Raw genomic sequence first — 5,377 nt, 5'->3', positions numbered from 1 at the left:
TAACCCAAGAGCTTCAGCCCTCTGGAAAAGATCAGTGCTGGCTCAAAAACTGTTTCATCTTCATTTATCAAAAAATAGCAGTTACATCACATAAATTGTCTTCAAAAAGAGCTCGAAAATGAGCTGAGTACAAGGTTGCACAAAAGTGTGAAAATATACTAAGAACTGGCTAACATCCAACTAAAAAAACTGAGCACCTAAGCCCTACTGTTTATAGAACTCGGGCCTCCAACAACTCTCCTAAAATCAAGGAGCTCAGCTTCCCAAAACTGCAGATAAACAACAGTTGTTCTTCACTTGCTCGACTGCCCCTTGGATGCACTAATGTGGTTGCTTGTGCTCCGAGTTTCTGATAGAGAATTCAAGGTAAGAGTTCATAAATGAAGGGGACACCCTCCTACAAATCCTCTCCCTTGTTCTTCCTCGAATTTGGCTGCCAAATGCTCATTGAACTTGTGATTTTGTCTCAAAATTGACCAAAAATATGCATAAAGCACACATTAGACTTTTTGGCATAATGACTAACCCAATTCACTATATTAGCATAAATATAATAAAAAACATGCAATAAAATAATGAGAATGGTGGATTAAGCTGAGTTAGGAGGCTAAATGAGCCCATATAATTACCCATTTCTGGGGCTCATCAGTTATGAATATCAATCTTATAATACATAATCTTATAAACTATGTATTGAAATAATCTGTGCAAATTAACCAAAATTGTTTCTCACTGGAAATCATATTACAAACAATATTGATCTTATATACAACACTCCCACCTTCCTTTTCAATATATCTTCAATATAGGAAATGTCGCTTTGCTTAGTCTATTCTTGTACTCATATTCTGATTTGTTAGTGCATGACTTCTTCACTGTGTAGAATAAAATTTTCTTAATTACCGTGTTATTGCATAAATCATCCAAACAATTGTTCACCTCTTAGGCATCCAATATGCCAATTCTCAAATGGACCCTAATTTATATCACCATAGTAGGTATGGATGTGGGGTTCTTCACGAGCACCCACATATTTTAGATTTAAATTAAGTAAGGAAGCAAAACAAGGTTGCCATTTTTTCAATTCCTCTATTTCTGTGTAACATAACTCACTTTATTGTTATTTCCCCTTTAACAGGCCTTAGTGTTGAACCCTTCAACTCTAATACCACTTGTAACATTCCCTAATAGTAAAATAATATTCTTCAAAAAAAAAATGTATTTGAGGTAACAATAACACATTGACAGTGCATATCAAAGGTATTAAACCACATGGAAAAGATATAACTATTATGCAATTCTATCTTGTTCGTGATTATATAATAACTGATGGTTTGATAAATTTACTGGATCCTTAGTTGCTGGATGAAATTATTTGGATTGTTGTCACCTTACACTAGAATTAAATTCACACACACTATCCTAATTTTGTTTAAGTCCCCCTCACATTTGATATGTATTACACCTAGGTTTGGAGACTTCTAAACATTCTGCATTTGATGGACACTTGGCATGGGTTTCGGGACTTGATCTTCATCCAAGGTTCTAGGTGAAGATTACCGCAACCTAGGTCAAGGTAACTACCCACCCTAACCTTTTTCTAAGACTTCATTCACTCCAAATGACTTAGGTTTTTATTGATGCTCTCTACAAGTTCCATGGCAGCGTTTCCTCTGGTTTCTCTTTGTCACATGGCTTTGGTCAAGCTGTCATTGCCACCGAATGCATATGCAATTAAGAATCCTTCTCCTTATCTATTAAAAGAGTTTTTCTTATAACCTCATGGTTGCAGTAATTTCTCATCTGTGGTGTGTTTTCTCCTAATCAGGTTTCCAGCCTCTCTCCAGAGCAATGCACTGACAACTCACTACTATGGAAGTCATAACTCTTGATAATATAATGAGATGGTAATTAGTCTATTTCAAACTAGTTTGTCATCTACAGGCCCTAACTTGTGCATGGTCAATTGTTGGCAAGTGAATGTCTAATGTGCAGTGAATATGGTGGAAAGAACATGTATAGTTTTGTGACACAATACTCTTGATCCTTAATGAAAGTAACATATTTTTCCTTCCTCAGACTTTGGTTCTAATTTTGTTATGTTTTGTATCCTAACACACATACCCCAAACTCCTCTTTCTCATATGTAGCGTCAAGGGTGTTAGTGCCTAAATCTACCTCAGGCTGAAGGAAGGCAGGTCTAGGGTAACATCAAACCATGCTTAACCTAGTAGCTAGCCCTACCAGGTCGGGAGAGGGCTCTCTCCTTGTCAATCTCAATTAGAATATTGGCAACTAGGGCTTGAGATGACTAAAATGAATGATTATTTTAGGATAGGTATGGAAGATCAGAGGATTTTATTTGATTTTGATGGTTGGTTGTTGGATCAAATGAAGAAGGCAGCTTTGGGTCCGGGAAATCAACTCAGACTTTCAGGAGGTTCTGTGGGGTGAGGTAGGTAGGTGTTTTGGCACTTTGAATTGAGTGTGATGTTAAGTCTAAGACTAGTGAGGAGTTGGAGAGGGCATGCAAGGTTCATAAGTCCTCTTCAAACAAAATAAAACATTAAAAACTAAATGTATCCTCAAGGCAGAGCACTGAATATCAATGGATTCCACCTATTTATCTTGATTCATTTAGTTATGAACAAAGAAATACATTTTGGCACATATACACATAAGAGAAACTAAATAAGAAAGGAAGAAACAATGCCAAGACACATTACCACAAGAATGCCACAAAATGTTGCAAAACCCTAGTTCATTTCCTTGCCAAACTACAGAAGCGATTTACAATAAAGCTTAATGCATCCACAAGAGTCCAACCTTTACAAATGACTAAGAAAGTACATAATATATGCATCAAACCACCTATGCTAGCCATCAGGGGTCGAATCCATGAGTCAAGGAGCTGTTTCAACAACATCTAAACTAGCAACTAGAAAATAGGCAGTGGAACAGCTTGCCTCTAAAACTATGGAAACTTATTCATTTAACCTCAAACCACCTCTGACTGATGTATCTACCCCCTCAAGTCATTTTTCATCATATTTAAATCATATTACATCATTAAACATTACAAATTTACTAAGAAGAAGAGAAAAAGTCAACTGCTAGGCAAATTGAGCAAAATTCTGAGTTTTTATGCAAAATTGGCAAAAATTTGCGTGATGCACAGTGCCATTGCAAGGCTGCTTTTGGAGGCCTTCCACTTCACCAAATCAGGCTCAAGATAGATTGTTAGAAATATATTCTTGTATAGTTTCTATAAAACTTTGAATTTTCTGATTTGGAGTTGATTTGACCCTCCAAAAATCATTTTTCCCAAGACTGGTTCCTGTGGGTCCAAAACGTGGTAGAGAGGGCATTTTTTAGGTGTTTTTTGCCCTTTAGGTGACCCAGATCTCCTCCAAATTTTATGAAACTTTCTGGGTTTCATCGTTTTTCCATGAGGAATCAAAATATTCAAGCAATTTTTCAAAATATTGAGCCAATGCAATGCGCAATGCCGCATCAACTGAAATTTCCTGTGTTACAAAATTTGATGTGCAGCGCCACTGATTTGATGCGCAACGCCCTTTTGCAGACTGATTTTGGAGGCCTTACTAGTGTTTAAATTGGATTCAAGATAGCTCATTGGAAATATTATTGAGTCTACTTTCCAAAACATCTTGAATTTTTCAATTTGGAGTTCATTTGCCCTGTCAAAAGTCAAATCTCCCAAGACTGGTCAAAATGTGCAAAATGAGGCTGCCTAAATGCAGAGTGTTGTTGCAGTCAACTTTTGAAGGTCTTCCGCAACTCTAAATTGAGCTCATAATAGCTCATTAGAAAGAGCTTTGTGTCTAGTTATCATTTCACTCATCAAGAAAGTCATTTGGCCAACCAAGCTAGGAGAAATCTTGATTTTCCCAAGGCCACTCCAGAGGTGCAACAACCCTCTTGAGGCAACTTTATTTTTGACATTTCTCTAAAACCATGACACCTGTGTAAAACATGAAGGAGGTTTTTCTTCCTTGGCATATTATGGACAAAAACCTCTCTCACTTTTTCCAAATTCTTTTTTTATTGCTCAGAAACATCATTTGAGTAAAACCTATCCCGATGTGTGGAACAGGGGATTTGTCGAAATGAAGTGCAATGAAAGGGATAAGGGGCTTCTAAATTCTTGAGAAAGTTTTGGGAAGTAGGGAGGGATGTTAGGAAGTAGGGGATAGTAAAATCTCAAATGTTGAGTGAGGGGAAGGGGTTCAAAATGGAAAAACATTGGCCTAGCCCAGAAAATTGTCAAATTGTAGCAAGAAGCTAGGGTTTGTGGGAAAATGATGAATTTGAGGGATATTAGTGATGGGAAGTGCTTAAGAAGGTACATTAAGGATAGGGGAAGGTGAATGAGCATCAGGATACAAGTTTTGTTGATGATTTGACCATCCAAGAGAAATTACCTTCAAAACCCTAGGAGAGGGAAATGAGCCTTACCCAGTACAACTGAAACATGAAAAGGGCATAAAATGACCCATTAGAACCTGAAATGATGATGAAATCTCTTTGAATGATGGTACACTCAGCTGAATGGTGACATGGACTGACACTTGAAAATTTTTGGAAAGAGTGAAAACAAACCCTAGACCTAATACCTAGTGACCAAATTTTACTTGAAGACTCACTGAAATGACAAAATTTGACTTTGACACCGTAAGACCACTTTGTAAGAGCATATTTAATCACTGGTGGAAGGTTTCAAAGACTGACACTAACATTGGCTCCAAAGGAGATGGTATCTCCTTGGAGGTGCCAAGAACATCGCAAAGCTTTGGGAGAGCAGACCAGTGCCTTATCCATTGGGCAATATGGAATCAACATCTTGGCAACAAAAACATCAAAACTCAAGATGCAAGACTCAAGACTCATAACTGAAATGACTAAGAACTAAGACTAACTCAAAACTAAAACAAGACACTCAAAAGCTAAAACTAGACACTCAGCAGCTGAAACTATCTCGAAACTGACGAAAACAAAAAATGACTCAAGACTTACTTAACTGAAACAAGTACTTACAAAGATTTTTAATGGCAGCAGTCCATCGAGATTTGAGGGCTTCAAATCATGATGACAACCACCTACCTACTGATGAAATATGTACAATCATGTGAAGTGGGCCTTCCAATGTAACCAATCCAACAGATGGCTACTCACTGAAATTCTGCTCTCACTTTCACCGAGCAGGTAGAATGATGTACATGTAGGCAACTCATAATAACAACTGAAACCAAGGCTTATGCTAACGAACCAGGCAACATCCATCTTCTCTAGTGCTTGCAAAAGAATGTCGAAAGGATCTTGAAAGTCCTGAAGCTCTAACTCGTCTTGAGATCCA

This window comes from Pinus tabuliformis, chromosome 3_1 (genome assembly GCF_031772625.1).
Source record: "Pinus tabuliformis cultivar Carrire ecotype Pingquan chromosome 3_1, CPIR1, whole genome shotgun sequence".
Taxonomy (NCBI): domain Eukaryota; kingdom Viridiplantae; phylum Streptophyta; class Pinopsida; order Pinales; family Pinaceae; genus Pinus; species Pinus tabuliformis.
The sequence above is the reverse complement of the archived record's forward strand: the minus strand, read 5'-3'. Positions refer to the sequence as shown.